Here is a 19,579-nt window from a genome sequence, read left to right on the forward strand (position 1 = left end):
GGGTCCCTGTTCTTTTACTCAGATTTATGAATTCAGACAGCATCATAGGAGGCAGGTACAGAACATAAATCAAATGACATAGGCACATGGGACAGGCTGCAAAATTATCATTGTCCCTTTGCACACTTCACAATGTCAGAGTGAGGATATGTCTAACAGTCCAGAAGCTTGAAACAGTTAACATCACTCATTAAATGCCTAACTTTTTATGTGGGTTTCACTTGGGCACAAGAAAGGACTAGTTTCATATATTTCTGTGCTCAGTAATAAATGTATAACCTAACTGCATTATATACATGTAATTCTTTGTTAGAAAATGCTATTGGACTATACATTGTCCAAGTTTTCCTCCAGTTCTAAAACTCTACAATTCAATGAGATAATATTTTAAATGTTCGGTAACAGTGGTCCTGAGAGCATTAAGAATTATTCCATCAAAAATAATAACATTTAGTGTTTCCCAACAGATCTCCACTGTTCAGAGAATAAATAGTGATGTGTCAGCAAAGAAAAGCATTATCTTTACACTAAGATATTTTCAATGGTCTATATCAAAATAACTTCATGTACATATGATGTAGAAAATTGGTTTTCCATCAAAGACTCATGCTCCCATCTATGATTTTAGAGCTGTTACTGGAAACTAATTGCTCAAACAGTGTTTACAAGTCCAAATTCCCTTTGTACCTGTGGTCAGTGGAGCATAACCATACAACTATGCCATTGGAATTTGGCACAAGGATATATACCACTTCCAGGACCAATCCATACAAAATTACCATAAATTCTTTCATGCCCTCTTTCTTAATGCTCAGCGCAATCTCAGAAACCACACAATGTAGATAATAGAGCCTCTATCCATCTGGGGCCCTGAATGACTGCATGGAGCAGATCTTCCTTCCCACTCCCTGAATAATGTACGCTACCCTGAATCACTATATCAAAATTTATATGAGTGAGAAATAATTTCTATTTTGCAGGCCACTGATTTTTTGGAGCTTATTAGTTATACAGCAACTACTACTACTGTATCAGTACAATTGAACTTACACTATTTCTTCCAAAACAAAGCACAACAAAAAATATTATTTTCTTTAGAATTTTAAAGAATATGTTAGGGGCAGCCCAGGTGGCTCAGTGGTTTAGCGCCGCTTTCAGCCCGGGGCCTGATTCTGGAGACCTGGGATCCAGTCCCACGTCGGGCTCCCTGCATGGAGCCTGCTTCTCTCTCTGCCTGTGTCTCTGTCTCTCTCTCTGTGTCTCTCATGAATAAATTTAAAAAAATGTAAAAAAAAAAAGAATATGTTATTTTCCCTTCTAGGCATCTTGACATCTGTGCACAGTTGTAAAACAAAGGATGTGTTTTGGTTAAAGTGTTAAACTTTGTTTATTGTAAGTGCCTAGGATACTTAAATATTAAATATTCTGAAAAGAATTTAATATTGACAGGGAATGAGGTCGTGCAGAATAAGATTTCTACTACATTCATGATAATTAAAAAAAAAAAAAATCCCTAGAAGTGTTAGACGCAGAGTAAGTCTTATGCACTTTGGAGCAACTACATTCTCCCCAGGGATCTGTCATTTTGATTAAACTAACTGATTTTTCCTAGTTGGTAAAAATGAAATTTGGGGTAACAGTGTCCCCTGTCATTTCTATTCTTCCGAAAGGTAGAAAATAACTTTTTGAATGCCTTACTTCTAATTAAAAAACATTTCCCAGGTATCTTGAGACAAGGCCTCCACTCTACGACAGCCCAAATGCCTGCCCCAGTGCTCCACATCCTCTCTTGCTCTCTGCACCAGCTGTCTTCAACGCACTTACACACAGTCATACCAGTGCCTTCATTTCTTGTCCTCTCATTCTCCCTCAGAATTTTCCCAGACATAGTACTGCTTCAAATTTATACAGCTCCCCATAGGAAAGTCTCTAAGCACACACTCAACATCAACTTTGAGATTCTTTTATTTTATCTTAGATTCTGTCTTTATTACTAATGATCATACACTTCTCTGAAACCTATTTACTACCCAATTGATACTACTGAATTTATGTGCCTGAGTTTAAATTTTCACTTTTTAAAGATTTGGATATTTGTCCATTTCCACTCTTGTTATACCAATCCCATTTTTCATCTCCATCCGTGATTAATTCTAGTGGCTGTGAAGTACAATGCAACTTCCTGGCACCAATTAATATGAGTTTTGTGCTTTCTTCCTATTTCCTGACATAGTCTGGTCAAAACTTTGAAGGTCTTTTTTCTTAGATGAAAGGAGTTGAGTGAGTTCTGTGTCTCCCTTTGTTATGGTTTATCATCTTTCCCAAAAAGAAACCTGTTCTTTCTTTAATTGACCTGCTTGGTTGAATGATAACTTTAAAAACACTCTCTTTGGTTGATGTGGATATGTGTAGATATTAAACCAATCATTTGGGATTTTGGCCAAGTGGACATTATTTGGATAGTTACAAGTTACTCATTTTGTTTGTGCCTTGGTCATGTGTATGTTTTTCTATCAATTCATTATCTTTTAAAGTTTCAGTTCATGCAAAAGCATGTTACTATCATGATATTGATTTAATGAAGGAAATTTTGGAAGCCTAGAAGCTAAATGACAAAGGAATGAAACAAGAAAAGATACATGTTTGTAATGTCAAGAGGAAAAATCTCATGACCCTTGCCTGGGTTTTACTTGCATGTTTTTCCATGGCAACCCCATTCCATGTTATGTGTTCACATAATAAGAGCACTCTATGTGGTTATGCCCATAGCTGTGCATCCCAGGGAACTTCAGAAGGAAAGGTCAGCAAGCTTCAATTACATTTATGCTCGATTAGCAGCTACCTGCATTTCATTTTGCCTGCCTTTTTGTTCCAATGACATTTCTGTCTCAAGAGGTTTACCTGATTTCAGATCAAAACTTTGAAAAAAGTTGATGTTGTAAGGCTCTGAGGAAAGCTTAGGGTCTTTAAATTTGATACCTTTCAAAGATTTTTCTGGGATCTAGAAGGGAAACTTCCAACACGAAAGATAAATTCCATAAACAGAGAAGTTTTCAAATTTCTGACTTGCAGTTCCTTTAGAACTATATTACATTCGAAAGCACGTTTTGATTCTGGTTTTGGTTTTACATTGCAACCAGGATCACTGCACCCTATTAGGCCACACACTCTGTACAAGCTGCTTCAAAGTATCCATGGAAAAGGAGAAAGTCTTTTAATACTTCTTAAAAATTTGTAATTCGTAAGGGAAAATGAATACTGAAGCCCGTAGATACAATGACTATGAGAAAGGTTTTTCAGTTATTACTCCAGGACATCAAAAAATACTACTGGCCTTTGTAATCCTAGCAATCTTGTTTTTCATTACTTCCTACTGCTCTTTACACACCTGTTCTCACTTGTTCTGTCATCCTGTTCAGAACAACAAAAACACATACTGCTTTTCTCATTTTGCCCAATACGTTAAATGGAGGCTCTGTTTCAACAATTCATATAAAAATAAGGATGACTTTTTACATTCCTTTCTGAACAGGATCCTAAAGAAGCTCTAAGCATTGTACTAATTTACTCAGTGATTACATATTAACTGTGAAAGCAATATTAAAAATTTCTTTTCATTTCTGAAAAGCAGACTGCTTCTAGGCTTGTAATTTATTTTAATTGAATGCTGAGAGAATTGCTGGCTGTAAAACAGAGGAAAACAGTTCATTTGGGTCTAAAACATGGATGCAAACCCAAATGTTCCCAGGGGTCAGGCAGGGAATACAAATGAGTGAAGTGGACAAGATGGATCCAGCAATAAGCTGGAGGGGCTTAGGCCTTACTAAGGGGGTGCTCCTGCTGCCAACAGCTGGCTAGCCCACAGGTCCACAGGTGCGTTAAGGGATTTAGGTTTCTCTTTCCAGATCTTATAATTTTTAATGAGATGCCAGGAACGTGGATTTTTATTGTGAAACATTCTGCTTTTCAAATGTTGGCAACCAACTCAAAATATTTTAAAACCTTATGCTCACCAGGAAGGAAGGAAGGAAGGAAGGAAGGAAGGAAGGAAGGAAGGAAGGAAGGAAGAAAGAAAGAAAGAAAGAAAGAAAGAAAGAAAGAAAGAAAGAAAGAAAGAAAGAAAGAAAGAAAGAAAGAAAGAAAGAAAGAAAGAAAGAAAGAAAGAAAGAAAGAAAGAAAGATACTGAAGGACAGACTGAGCCCGGACGTCACATTTTTCAACCTGCTTTAGGTAGAAATGATCTTTGGCTTTTTATTATGACTTCATTCTTTTACTGCATCCTTTTTCCATTTTGTTCCCTGATGTGTCACTAGGAAAAGAATTTAAGAAACCATGAAATTAAAAAAAAAAAAAAAAGAAATCATGAAATTGGGAGATTATCTATACACATAATTATTAATAATACATAAGTATATGTGTATATACATGTATACTTTTAGAGGCAGAGAAGAGAGGACAGCAAATGCTTACCTTTTTAGAAATCCTGAAGTAGGAAAATTGGCTGAGCCTCTAAAAGGTAGTGACATTCAAGAAACACGTGAGTATAAAGTTCAGCACACTGCATCATCTTGAAGGAAGGTCATCAAATCTGAGTATATGTTGATCTGTGTGTTTATTTATAGTTGTAACCTTACAGCATTGGATATGCTCTGATTAGTTTGCACTGTGCCATGGCAATTTATTCCATTGTGGAATTCAGAATAGCTTTATGTATTTTTTTCCCTCTACCTTTTAAATCTCTATTTCAGATTTCCTAATCATGTGATATGGCATTATTTTGTGTGTATGTGAAAATTTTCACTACGCCCAAACAGGATGACTCTAAATATTTACAACTGTAATTGATTTTCATTCCTTCTCCACCATAATATATCATATATACTACATGCCTCTTGCATTATAGAAAAATGAGTTAAATTAACATATTAAAATTTTTGTGTTCCTAAGTTAACTTTTTTTCTTTTCTCAAGACATAAGGAGACTAAAACAAGAATAATAACATCAGTTCATTTGATGCCTATATTCCCGAGACCCTTTAATTGATTTTAGTTTAATTCATATGGCAAAGCAACTGGTTAATTTGGTCAGCTGATTCCATAAAGAAATCTTTGGGGAAAAATAACTAGCCAAGTCAGTTTTATTTAGTATCTATCAATTTATTATATTCTTCTCCATCTAAATATTTTGGATAGTATTAGCACAGCTTTATGTATCACATGACCAGCTAATAAATAAAACAGCGCAAATGGTTTCTTTGTATAAATTAGATTAAGAAACTTTTAAAAGATAAATTATTAAAGAAATTATCTCCTTTTCATGATATAGCCTTAATATTGTTATCCCTAATTTTAATACTTTTTTAAAGATTTATTTATTTGAGAGAGAGAGAGCATGAGTGGGAGGGGCAGAGGGAGAGAGAATCAGAAGCAGACAGTGTGCTAAGCACAGAGCCTGACAAAGGGCTTGATCCCACAACCCTGAGATCATGACCTGGGCTGAAACCAGGAATTGGACACTTAACCTACTGCATCACCCAGGCACCCCACTCCTAATTTTAAATATTAAATTTGGCCCAACTTACTGAGGTACTTTTTCTAATATAGATTTCTATGTTTTAATTTTACATGACTAAAAAGTCTTAGGTCTTTCTTTGACTCCTCTTTTTTCTTCTTAAGGTAATTACTTATGAGTCTTATAATTACTTTCTACTTAGTTACTGTAAAGAAACCATCTATCCCCTCTTCTTCAACAAATAACAGTTTGACCCAAATTGTTATTAATTCATTTCTCAACATTCCTAATAAAACAGACATGAATCTTCATTAGGTTAAGTTAGGTGATGGTTTGTTAGATATGACAGCAAAAGTGATAATAGAAAAAAAAACAGATAAATTAGACTTCATATGAGCTAAAACCTTTTGTGCTGCATACAATGCTATTAAGAAAGTGAAAGAACTCACAGATTGGGAGGAAAGATTTGCAAATCATGTACCTGAGAAGGGATTTGAATCTAGAATATGTGAAAATATACAGCAATATATAAAAGACTCTTACAACTCTATAAATAGATAAGTATTCTGATTAAAAAAATAGATAATCTATAGAGAAATTTCTCCAAAAAATACACACTTGGCCAGTAAGTACATAAAAAGATGCTCAACATCATTAGCTATTAGGGAAATACAAATCAAAACTGTGAGATTCCATCTCACATTCACTAGAATGAAGTGAGAATATGGAGAAATGGGGACCCTCATACATTATTGGTTGGGATATAAAAAGTTGTATACCACTTTGGAAAATAGTTTGTTAGATTCCCAAAGTATTAAACATAAAGTTACCATATGACCCAACAATTACGCTGGTAGCTACAAACCCAAGAGAAATTTAAAAAGTTTTGCCCCAAACCTTAGACAAATGAAAATAATAGCCATAGGGTAGAAACACCTCAAATTTCCATCCATAGATGAACGGATAAATAAAATGTAGTATATCTATACAATTGACATACAAAGTTGAATAGAAGTGGTGAGATCAGACATAGCTGTCATTTCCTGATCCTTGGGGAAAAAAAAACATTCATTTGTTCACCATTAATTGTGTTGTTAGCTGTGGGGTTTTCATACCAACTCTTTATCTGGTTGAAGTTCCCTCTATTCACAGTTTGTTGAACATTTTTTAATTGTGCAACAGTGTTGGATGTTGTCAAGTCTCTTATTCTACATGTATTAAAATGATTATATGTTTCAGTCTTCTTCCAGTAACATGCTATATTATATTGATGGGCTACTAGATGTTAAGTCAATCTTATATTCCTGGGATAAATCCCACTTATTCATTTTGTTGAGAATTTTTGCTTCTATACTTATAAGAAATGTTGGACTACAATTTTCTTTCATTGAAACACTGTGGTCTGGTTTTATATTAAGGATCTCAGGTAGTAGCACTTAGAACTCAGCATAGCACTAAGAGAACTATGTGGGTAATGTTCCTTCCTCTTTCTTTTTTTGTTATCAGACCAAAAAAAAAAAAAAATCACATTTATTTCAATAGTTCAAAGTGCAAATACAGCAAGTCAGTTCACAATGTTTCAAGATACAGTTTTAAGTATAATGAAAAGTTGATATACAAAAATGAAAGGGTAGATAGCAGAAATAAAGCTCATTTTTTTTAAAATTCAAGTAACCCAAAAACCTTTAGACTAAAATATTCCATTTACGACAATTTGGAAATGCCTTAATTTATAGATACTAGTAGTACACTGCCATCTGAAAGGGCTTCTCAAAGAAGGAAAACCGCCCCAAACCAGTCAGCTCAGGACCAGAGTGGAAATTCTTGGGGTGGGCTATTCCTGATTTGGCAGCCTCACTCTGTCAATTGATATGGTTTGACCCATGATACTTGGATGTTTAGGCAAATTCTAGAAAGTGTTTAAAGTTCAATATAAGGCCGACACCCTGATAAGAGATACTGAAATGGCCACTATATATTTACAAGATTTTAAAGACCAATCTTAGCTTCAGGCCTCTGGTGTTACTGGGGGAAAGACAGACTAATACTTCTTCCATTACTTAGAACCTTTCTGTAAAGTTAGCAACGTGACCTTTACAACCTCCTCATGAAAATCATATTATGTATTTACTTATTTCTACACATACTGAATTTTATGTAAAGTAGAAGTTCCCACTAGGATGATAATTAAAGGTTGTTAATGTTCTTTGTATCACTTAGCAGCCAAGACACATGTTTATTTCTGCTCCACAGAAGCAATGTTAGCTATTCGCTTCAATTCAGGAAAGGTGTGTGCTTTCAGGATGGTTGAGAGGAGATATTTATTGCATCTTTTTCTCAATCTTCTTCATCTTTTCATTATAAGCAGTAAACTGAGAGTCTGTTCTGAAAATTCTATCCCACCATGTAAATGTAGTTTAGTTTCCGATGAAGTTCATGTGGTGGAAATCATGATGCCGAGAACCAGCATAGAAAAGGATCAGATTTAAAGGGTTCAGGGGAATATCATAGCCACCATGGACTGGACATCAATAGTTTCTATCAAATGAATAGTCACACATGCCCAAAGGAGAATGACATGATCACATAAAAGCATGATTCCAATGAAAAATCCATTTCCAAGAATCAGAGTTTCCAAAGGATGTGCATATTCAGCTTCCATTCCAAATGGAGCCTGAAACTCATGATGAACTTTATGAATATATTTATATATTCTTTTGTGATGTAAGAGCCTATGCAGGAAATAGTGCCAGGTATCCTCAATCACCGCACAGCCAAAGCATCTTGCCAAAAGCATATACCATCTTGGCATTCTTTCCCAATCATAAGGTATATTAAAATACTCTGTAAAATAATAAGTTCCACAGATCAAAGGAAGCTGGATACAAAAGTGATTAAAGAGAAGTACTTTAAAACATTTCCATTGGTTTTCCCATGTTTCTGGTCTATCCTTTTGAATTTTGTACTTTTTCATGAAAGGTATAAATTGAAACAAAGATCCAGGTAAAAAGAACAAGAAATAAAGAACTTCGTGAACTATCAAGGATCCCCATGTTGCAATCTGGAACTTTGTATAATTATTCAACATATAGTTCCAAGCATTTTAAAATGGTTCTTGTAGAGGGTTTTCAGGTAAAAGTGAATCTACATACTCCACAGCCAAGGATGCTGAACTAAAGATGCTGTTGTTGTCATTTTTCAAATCTCTGCAGAAAGCCTTAGAATTCTGGCCGAGGAGCGGGAATGCGAGCCTCTGGCGCCGGCTGCCGCCTGGTACCTCTCAGCGCCGGGTCTTTTTTTTTTTTTTTTTTTTTTTTAAGATTTTATTTATTTATTCATGAGAGACAGAGAGAGAGGCAGAGACACAGGCAGAGGGAGAAGCAGGCTCCATGCAGGGAGCCCGATGTGGGACTCGATCCCGGGTCTCCAGGATCACACCCTGAGCTGTAGGTGGCGCTAAACCGCTGAGCCACCAGGGCTGCCTCCTCCCCCCGCCCCCACCACCCCCCCCTTCTTTTGTTTTGTTTTTTTTTTTATTTATTTTTTATTGGTTTTCAATTTACTAACACAGAATAACCCCCAGTGCCCGTCACCCATTCACTCCCACCGCCCGCCCTCCTCCCCTTCTACCACCCCTAGTTCGTTTCCCAGAGTTAGCAGTCTTTACTTTCTGTCTCCCTTTCTGATATTTCCCACACATTTCTTCTCTCTTCCCTTATATTCCCTTTCACTATTATTTATATTCCCCAAATGAATGAGAACATACAATGTTTGTCCTTCTCCGACTGACTTACTTCACTCAGCATAATACCCTCCAGTTCCATCCACGTTGAAGCAAATGGTGGGTATTTGTCATTTCTAGTAGCTGAGTAATATTCCATTGTATACATAAACCACATCTTCTTTATCCATTCATCTTTCCATGGACACCGAGGCTCCTTCCACAGTTTGGCTATTGTGGCCATTGCTGCTATAAACATCGGGGTGCAGGTGTCCCGGCGTTTCATTGCATTTGTATCTTTGGGGTAAATCCCCAACAGTGCAATTGCTGGGTTGTAGGGCAGGTATATTTTTAACTGTTTGAGGAACCTCCACACAGTTTTCCAGAGTGGCTGCACCAGTTCACATTCCCACCAACAGTGTATGAGGGTTCCCTTTTCTACGCATCCTCTCCAACATTTGTTGTTTCCTGCCTTGTTAATTTTCCCCATTCTCACTGGTGTAAGGTGGTATCTCATTGTGGTTTTGATTTGTATTTCCCTGATGGCAAGTGATGCGGAGCATTTTCTCATATGCATGTTGGCCATGTCTATGTCTTCCTCTGTGAGATTTCTGTTCATGTCTTTTGCCCATTTCATGATTGGATTGTTTGTTTCTTTGGTGTTGAGTTTAATAAGTTCTTTATAGATCTTGGAAACTAGCCCTTTATCTGATATGTCATTTGCAAATATCTTCTCCCATTCTGCAGTATGTCTTTGAGTTTTGTTGACTGTATCCTGTGCTGTGCAAAAGCTTCTTATCTTAATGAAGTCCCAATAGTTCATTTTTGCTTTTGTTTCTTTTGCCTTCGTGGATGTATCTTGCAAGAAGTTACTATGGCCGAGTTCAAAAAGGGTGTTGCCTGTGTTCTTCTCTAGGATTTTGATGGAATCTTGTCTCACATTTAGATCTTTCATCCATTTTGAGTTTATCTTTGTGTACGGTGAAAGAGAGTGGTCTAGTTTCATTCTTCTGCATGTGGATGTCCAATTTTCCCAGCACCATTTATTGAGGGACTGTCTTTCTTCCAATGGATAGTCTTTCCTCCTTTATCGAATATTAGTTGCCCATAAAGTTCAGGGTCCACTTCTGGATTCTCTATTCTGTTCCACTGATCTATGTGTCTGTTTTTGTGCCAGTACCACACTGTCTTGATGACCACAGCTTTGTAGTACAACCTGAAATCTGGCATTGTGATGCCCCCAGATATGGTTTTCTTTTTAAAAATTCCCCTGGCTATTCAGGGTCTTTTCTGATTCCACACAAATCTTAAAATAATTTGTTCTAACTCTCTGAAGAAAGTCCATGGTATTTTGATAGGGATTGCATTAAACGTGTATATTGCCCTGGGTAACATTGACATTTTCACGATATTAATTCTGCCAATCCATGAGCATGGAATATTTTTCCATCTCTTTGTGTCTTCCTCAATTTCTTTCAGAAGTGTTCTATAGTTTTGAGGGTATAGATCCTTTACCTCTTTGGTTAGGTTTATTCCTAGGTATCTTATGCTTTTGGGTGCAATTGTAAATGGGATTGACTCCTTAATTTCTCTTTCTTCAGTCTCATTGTTAGTGTATAGAAATGCCACTGACTTCTGGGCATTGATTTTGTATCCTGCCACGCTACCGAATTGCTGTATGAGTTCTAGCAATCTTGGGGTGGAGACTTTTGGGTTTTCTATGTAGAGTATCATGTCATCGGCGAAGAGGGAGAGTTTGACTTCTTTTTTGCCAATTTGAATGCCTTTAATGTCTTTTTGTTGTCTGATTGCTGAGGCTAGGACTTCCAGTACTATGTTGAACAGCAGTGGTGAGAGTGGACATCCCTGTCTTGTTCCTGATCTTAGGGGAAAGGCTCCCAGTGCTTCCCCATTGAGAATGATATTTGCTGTGGGCTTTTCATAGATGGCTTTTAAGATGTCGAGGAATGTTCCCTCTATCCCTACACTCTGAAGAGTTTTGATCAGGAATGGATGCTGTATTTTGTCAAATGCTTTCTCTGCATCTAATGAGAGGATCATATGGTTCTTGGTTTTTCTCTTGCTGATATGATGAATCACATTGATTGTTTTACGGGTGTTGAACCAGCCTTGTGTCCCAGGGATAAATCCTACTTGGTCATGGTGAATAATTTTCTTAATGTACTGTTGGATCCTATTGGCCAGTATCTTGTTGAGAATTTTTGCATCCATGTTCATCAGGGATATTGGTCTGTAATTCTCCTTTTTGGTGGGGTCTTTGTCTGGTTTTGGAATTAAGGTGATGCTGGCTTCATAGAACGAATTTGGAAGTACTCCATCTCTTTCTATCTTTCCAAACAGCTTTAGGAGAATAGGTATGGTTTCTTCTTTAAACGTTTGATAGAATTCCCCTGGGAAGCCATCTGGCCCTGGACTCTTGTGTCTTGGGAGGTTTTTGATGACTGCTTCAATTTCCTCCCTGGTTATTGGCCTGTTCAGGTTTTCTATTTCTTCCTGTTCCAGTTTTGGTAGTTTGTGGCTTTCCAGGAATGCATCTATTTCTTCTAGATTGCCTAATTTATTGGCGTATAGCTGTTCATAATATGTTTTTAAAATCGTTTGTATTTCCTTGGTGTTGGTAGTGATCTCTCCTTTCTCATTCATGATTTTATTAATTTGAGTCTTCTCTCTCTTCTTTTTAATAAGGCTGGCTAATGGTTTATCTATCTTATTAATTCTTTCAAAGAACCAACTCCTGGTTCTGTTGATCTGTTCCACAGTTCTTCTGGTCTCGATTTCGTTGAGTTCTGCTCGAATCTTTATTAACTCCCTTCTTCTCTTGGGTGTAGGATCTATTTGCTGTTTTTCCTCTAGCTCCTTTATGTGTAAGGTTAGCTTTTGTATTTGAGTTCTTTCCTGTTTTTGAATGGATGCTTGTATTGCGATGTATTTCCCCCTTAGGACTGCTTTTGCTGCATCCCAAAGATTTTGAACGGTTGTATCTTCATTCTCATTAGTTTCCATGAATCTTTTTAATTCTTCCTTAATTTCCTGGTTGACCCTTTTATCTTTTAGCAGGATGGTCCTTAACCTCCACGTGTTTGAGGTCTTTCCAAACTTCTTGTTGTGATTTAGTTCTAATTTCAAGGCATTATGGTCTGAGAATATGCAGGGGACAATCTTTTGGTATCAGTTCAGACCCGATTTGTGACCCAATATGTGGTCTATTCTGGAGAAAGTTCCATGTGCACTTGAGAAGAATGTGTATTCAGTTGAGTTTGGATGTAAAGTTCTGTAGATATCTGTGAAATCCATCTGGTCCAGTGTATCATTTAAAGCTCTCGTTTCTTTGGAGATGTTGTGCTTAGAAGACCTATCGAGTATAGAAAGAGCTAGATTGAAGTCACCAAGTATAAGTGTATTATTATCTAAGTATTTCTTCACTTTGGTTAATAATTGATTTATATATTTGGCAGCTCCCACATTCGGGGCATATATATTGAGGATTGTTAAGTCCTCTTGTTGAATAGATCCTTTAAGTATGATATAGTGTCCCTCTTCATCTCTCACTACAGTCTTTGGGGTAAATTTTAGTTTATCTGATATAAGGATGGCTACCCCTGCTTTCTTTTGAGGACCATTCGAATGGTAAATGGTTCTCCAACCTTTTATTTTCAGGCTGTAGGTGTCCTTCTGTCTAAAATGAGTCTCTTGTAGACAGCAAATAGATGGGTCCTGCTTTTTTATCCAGTCTGAAACCCTGCGCCTTTTGATGGGGTCATTAAGCCCGTTCACATTCAGAGTTACTATTGAGAGATATGAGTTTAGTGTCATCATGATATCTATTCAGTCCTTGTTTTTGTGGACTGTTCCACTGAACTTCTTCTTAAAGGGGAATTTTAAGAGGCCCCCTTAAAATTTCTTGCAGAGCTGGTTTGGAGGTCACATATTCTTTCAGTTGCTGCCTGTCTTGGAAGCTCTTTCTCTCTCCTTCCATTTTGAATGAGAGCCTTGCTGGATAAAGGATTCTTGGTTGCATGTTCTTCTCATTTAGGACCCTGAATATATCCTGCCAGCCCTTTCTGGCCTGCCAGGTCTCTGTGGAGAGGTCTGCTGTTACCCTAATACTCCTCCCCATAAAAGTCAGGGATTTCTTGTCTCTTGCTGCTTTAAGGATCTTCTCTTTATCTTTGGAATTTGCAAGCTTCACTATTAAATGTCGAGGTGTTGAACGGTTTTTATTGATTTTAGGGGGGGATCTCTCTATTTCCTGGATCTGAATGCCTGTTTCCCTTCCCAGATTAGGAAAGTTTTCAGGTAGAATTTGTTCAAATACATATTCTGGCCCTCTGTCCCTTTCGGCGCCCTCGGGAACCTCAATTAAACGTAGGTTTTTCTTTCTCAGGCTGTCGTTTATTTCCCTTAATCTAGCCTCATGGTCTTTTAATTGTTTGTCTCTTTTTTACTCAGTTTCCCTCTTTGCCATCAACTTGTCTTCTATGTCACTCACTCATTCTTCCACCTCGTTAACCCTCGTCGTTAGGACTTCTAGTTTGGATTGCATCTCATTCAATTGATTTTTAATTTCTGCCTGATTAGCTCTAAATTCTGCAGTCATGAAGTCTCTTGAGTCCTTTATGCTTTTTTCTAGAGCCACAGGTAGCTGTATAATAGTGCTTCTGAATTGGCTTTCTGACATTGACTTGTAATCCAGATTTTGTAACTCTGTGGGAGAGAGGACTGTTTCTGATTCTTTCTTTTGAGGTGAGGTTTTCCTTCTAGTCATTTTGCTCAGTGCAGAGTGGCCAAAAGCAAGTTGTATTGGGAAAAAGAGAAAAAGAGAGGAGAGAAAGAAGGAAAGAAAAGAGAAAGAGAAAAAAAAAGGGAAGAAAAAAAACAAAAAAAAAAAAAAAAGAAAAAGAGAAAGAAAAAGAAAGGAGAAAAAAAAAGGGGGGGTGGGGGAAGGAAACAAATCAAAAGGCAAAACAAAACAAAACAAAACAAAACAAAAAAACAAAAAAAAGAACCACGGGGGAGTATCTTCTGATTCTGTGTACTTTAAGTCCCTTGGCTTCTCCTGGAAGTTGTCAGTCCGTCTAGCTGGTGTTCTGGGGGAGGGGCCTGTTGTGCTGATTCTCAGGTGTTAGCACTTGGGGGAGCTGCTGTGCCCCTGCCTGGTGCAGGGCTCCGGGGGGGTTGTTTACCCCGTGAGGCCGCAGGAGGAACAGCCCCAGTGGCGGGGCAGCTCTGGAAACCTGGATTCAGCTCCGGCAGGAACTCCGTCTGCAGGGCCTGGAGGCTCCGGGCGGGGCCGCTGATCTGCTCAGCTGGGGCAGGAGCGTCCTCGCTGTCCTGGGCCCTCCTGGCCTCTGCCTGTCCCGGGGGAGGCCGGATCCTGGGCTGTGTCCCCGCGCCCAGTGCTCCGACGCCTGCGCTGGTGGATTCGCGCTCCCGCCCCGCAGCCCCCTCCGCGGAGCCGCCCCCGAGCCCCCCCAGCTGCTCCCGCCCCGCAGCCCCCTCTGCACGGAGCACTTCCTCCGCCTGAGCCCCCCCCCGAGCTGCTCCCGCCCCGCAGCCCCCTCCGTGGAGCCGCCCCCGAGCCCCACCGAGCCCCCCCGAGCTGCTCCGGGTCCCGCCGTGCGCGCTGCAGCCCTTAGGGAGCTCGGCGCACTCTCCCGGGGCGCAGGTGTCTGTTAGTGTCCCCGGGAGCCCGAGGGCATCCCCGCCCTCCTGGGTCCTGCTCCAACTCCCCGCGAGCCCCTTTCCGCCCGGGAAGGTCGGTGCAGCTCCTGCGTCTCCGGGACGGGGCTCTCCTGTCCTGGGGACACTCGCCCCGGCCTCAGCCCGGCTCCTCGCGGGGCCCCTCCCCCTTGGAGGCCTTTGTTCCTTTATTTCTTTTTCCCCGTCTTCCTACCTTGATAGAAGCGCGAACTCTTCTCACTGTAGCATTCCAGCTGGTCTCTCTTTAAATCTCAGGCCGAATTGATAGATTTTCAGGATAATTTGAAGGTTTTCTAGGTCATTTGGTGGAGACAGGTGATTTGGGGACCCTCCTCTTCCGCCATCTTGCTCCTCCCCCCCCCCCCTTTCTTTTGAATGACTGAATTCTTCAAATGTTTGGTAGAATTAACTAAAAAAGCCATTTGGGCCTGGGCTTTTCTTTTGGGAAGTTTTTAAATGACTAATTCAATTGGTCTATTCAGATTTTCTATTTATTTTGAGCCAGTTTCAGCAATTTATGTTTTTCCCGGATTTTGTCTATTTCATCCAGGTTTTCTAATTTGTTGGCATACACTTGTTTTAGTATTCACTTAAAATTATTTGTATTTCTGAAAAGTTGGTCATGATGTCTCTTCTTTTATCCCTGATTTTATTGACTTGAATCTTATTTTCTTAGTCTATCCAGCTAAAGGTTTGTCATCAAAAAATCAACTTTGACTTCATTAATTTTTCTATAATTTTACACAAACTCACCCAGAAAATCAAAGAGGAAGGGATACTTCTCCACTTATTCCATGAGACTGGCATTATTCTGATATCAAATATACAAAAATATTTTAAGACAAGAAAATTTCCCTCATAAACACATATGTAAAAGTTATTTTTTTAATTTAGCAAACCAATACAATAATGTACAAAAATATAATACACCATAACCAATCGTGATTTAGCCAAGAAATGAAAGGCTTATTTCATATTAGAAAATCAATCAATACAATTCACGGTATTAACAGACTAAAATAATAAAACCATATGATCATCTCAATAGATGCAAAATAAGCTTTTGATAACATTTCAAATCTGTTCCTAATAAAAACTCCCAGCAAAACTAGGACAAGAGAACCTGTTCAATATGATAAAATGTATCTATCAAAAACCTAGAGCTAATATACTTAAAGGTGAAAAACTGAATGCTTTCATTCCGAGATCAGGAATAAGGCAAGGATGTCTGCTCTCATCATTTCTATTAAACATTTTACTGGATGTTCTAGTCAGTGTAATAAGGTAAGTCAAATAAATAGAAATCAAGATTGGAGAGAAACTAGTTTACTTGTTTACATGTTACTAGTTTACTTGTTGGAGAGAAACAAGTAAACTATATTTTTCCTCAGGTGTTATGACCATCTGCACAGGAAATCCAGTTGAATTTACAAAAGAGCCACTGGAACTAGTAAGACAGTTTAACAAGACTTTACAATATAAGATCATACAAACAAAAATAAATGAGAAAGTGGAAATGACAATTTTAAAATGCCATTTACAATACTTTTAAGGTATTAAATATTTAGGTAAAAATGTAGTGAGATACCTATAGAACTCGTATGTGCTGAAAATGACAAAACCTTGCTGAGAAAAATTAAAGTAGATCTAAATAAATGGAGAATATACCATGTTCATTCATTAGAAAACTCAATATTGTCAATATGTTAATTCTCTCCTACTTGACCTACAGACTCAACCCTATCACAATAAAATTACAGCAGCGTTTTTCTTAGGTACAGACAAGCTTTTCTGAAATTCATACAGAAAGGCAAAGGAACCAAAATAGCCAAAACAGTTTTGAGAAAGAAAAACAAAGTGGGAGAAGTTACACTACTTGACTCCATAAATTGTTATAATGTTACTGTATCAGGACAGTATGGTATTGACATCAATGCAAATAGATGAAGGAAACTGAATAAAAAATCTGAGGGGGGATCCCTGGGTGGTGCAGCAGTTTAGCGCCTGCCTTTGGCCCAGGGCGCGATCCTGGGGACCAGGGATCGAATCCCACATCGGGCTCCCAGTGCATGGAGCCTGCTTCTCCCTCTGCCTGTGTCTCTGCCTCTCTCTCTCTCTCTCTGTGACTATCATAAATAAATTTTAAAAATTTAAAAAATATATATTTTAAAAAAATTCTGAGGGCAGATCCACATATATTGTCAACTGACTTTTGAAAAAGCTGCAAAAGCATTTCAGTGAAAAAAGGATAGTCTTTTCATCAAATGGTGTTAAAATAACTGGGTATCCAAATACAAAACTGAACTTGGATTACCATTTTGCTTCATATACAAAAATTAATCCAAAAGACATTATGTGGGCGCCTGGATGGCACAGTCAGTTAAGCATTGGAATCTTGATTTTAGCTGGGGTTATGATCTCAGGGTCATGAGATGGAGCCTCGAGTCCAGCTTCACGTTCAGCTTGAGATTCTCTTTCTCCCTCTCTTCTCTGCCCCTCCCTCATGTGCTCACACACATGCTTTCTCTAAAATAAGTAAGTAAGTAAGTAAGTAAGTAAATAAATAAATAAATAAATAAATAAATAAATAAATTTCTTAAAGAAGGGATTGCACACATACATAAAAGACCTAAAATTATAAAATTTCTAGAATAAAATATAGGAGAAAATCTTTGTGACTTTGGGTTAGGAAATGATTTCTTAAATATAACACAAAAGCATAATCCACACAAAAAAATTAGAAAATGAACTTTCTCAAAATTAATGACTTCTGCTTTCAAGAGACATTAAGAGAGTGAAAAGGCAAGTTTTAGATTGCAGAAATATATTTGAAAACCACACTTCTGATAAAGGACATATAGGTAATATGTAAAGCACTTCCAAAGCTTAGTATAAGAAACAAACAACTCAATTAAAAAAAAATAGGCAAATAATATGAACAGACCAAAGAAAGTAAATTAATTGCAAATAAGTACATGGAAAATATTCATCATCATTACTCGTTAGGGAAATCCAAATTAAAAACCATAATGAGATATTTCTACACATCTATGAGTATATATAAAGTTAAAAGACCTGATCATACCAGTATTGGCAAGGATATGGAGCAACTAGAACTCATGCATAATATTCATAGGCTCCCTGAGCATAGTACCTGAGTCTAATTAAGCCCACTATCCCTATTAGTAACAAGTTTAATAAATATTTATGAAAACAGTAAAAAGTTGATAATTTATTAATAACTAACCAATTCTCACAAAGTAGAACGAATTTCTAGCTCCAAGATAAAATTTTTCAGATTCAAATGACATATCTAAAAATCACTCTGCCATCAAAAATAAGAAATTATTAAAAGATGCTTCTCTGGTCTACTTCCCCTCCTCCAAATTTGATAATTTTATAACAAAATTCTATTCCTTACATCATTTTCTTATTTAGAGATGTTTAATTAAAATATGTAATTTAAAAAAATTCTTATATAAAGAAAAAGACAGGGGCACCTGGGTGGCACAGTCAGTTGAGCTTCCAACTCTTGGTTTCGGGTCAGATCATGATCTCATGGGTCCTAGGATGAGTGGGATGAGTCTGCACTGGGCTCCGTGCTCAGGGTGGAATCTCCCTGAGTTTTTCTCTACCTCTGCTCCTTCCCCCACCCTACCCCATGCTTGCTCTCTCTCTCTCTCAACTAAATAAATCTTTAAAAAGAAAGAAAAAAGAGAGAGGGAGAAAGGAGACAAGCATCAACATAAGAGAAAGAAAGAGAAGCAGAGACGAATGGGGGGGGGAATTCAAATAACAAGGGAAAACCAGAATCTTCCTTTGTCATTTAAATTATAAAAACAAAGTCCTCTGACCATTTGTCCCCTCACAGTCCACGGTCCCTCTTGCCAGTTTTAATACTTCAGGTGTTTTTCATTATATCCATTTAGAATGTTTCTGCCATAGGGAACTGGCTAACATGCCCACAGTTAACGGTTTAGTAATTCAGAGCATATTCTAGTTTTTACAAGTGAGGACAAGAGTATCCTTTACTTAAATGTGGCTCATTAGGGATCCCTGGGTGGTGCAGCTAGATCCCTGGGTGGCGCAGCAGTTTACCGCCTGCCTTTGGCCCAGGGCACTATCCTGGAGACGCAGGATCGAATCCCACGTCGGGCTCCCGGTGCATGGAGCCTGCTTCTCCCTCTGCTTATGTCTCTGCCTCTCTCTCTCTCTCTCTCTCTGTGTGACCATCATAAATAAATAAAAATTTAAAAAAAATAAAAAAAAATTTAAAAACCTACTTTAAATAAAATGTGGCTCATTAGCTAAGACTTGAAAAACTTCTAATAGCCTGTTTGAGCCTACTTTCCAAGTTATGAAATTCAATATTCCTATGCTAGAGCAGAAAATGTTTCTTGTGAACAGGACTTCAAATTTTATTATCATAATGGTGCATATACCAAGGTGATGCCCACCTGATTATTTTTTATCATCTGCGCAGACATGGAGGCTCTCTTTGCCTCAGGACCAAGGCAACTACACATGCATCTTCTATTAGTTTCTTCTCTCTCTGAGTTTAAGATGGGATAAAATTGATAATTTTTCACTTTACTGGGTATTTTGCTGCAAAAACTATTTATCAT

General features: G+C 37.9%; 1 long non-coding RNA gene and 1 pseudogene across 1 annotated transcript in view; one reads left to right on the forward strand and one right to left on the reverse strand.

The window, feature by feature from the left end:
* The first annotated feature begins 4,107 nt into the window (after nt 1-4,107).
* LOC140639742 (uncharacterized) overlaps nt 4,108-19,579 on the forward strand; it is a 51,794-nt gene continuing 36,322 nt past the window's right edge. Inside the window, exon 1 of the long non-coding RNA XR_012036354.1 lies at nt 4,108-4,231. This is a non-coding gene — a long non-coding RNA (uncharacterized lncRNA). The remainder of the gene's footprint in view (nt 4,232-19,579) is intronic.
* LOC140639349 (methylsterol monooxygenase 1 pseudogene) lies at nt 7,167-8,728 on the reverse strand (annotated as a pseudogene).

This window comes from Canis lupus, chromosome 9 (assembly GCF_048164855.1).
Source record: "Canis lupus baileyi chromosome 9, mCanLup2.hap1, whole genome shotgun sequence".
Classification (NCBI taxonomy): Eukaryota; Metazoa; Chordata; class Mammalia; order Carnivora; family Canidae; genus Canis; species Canis lupus.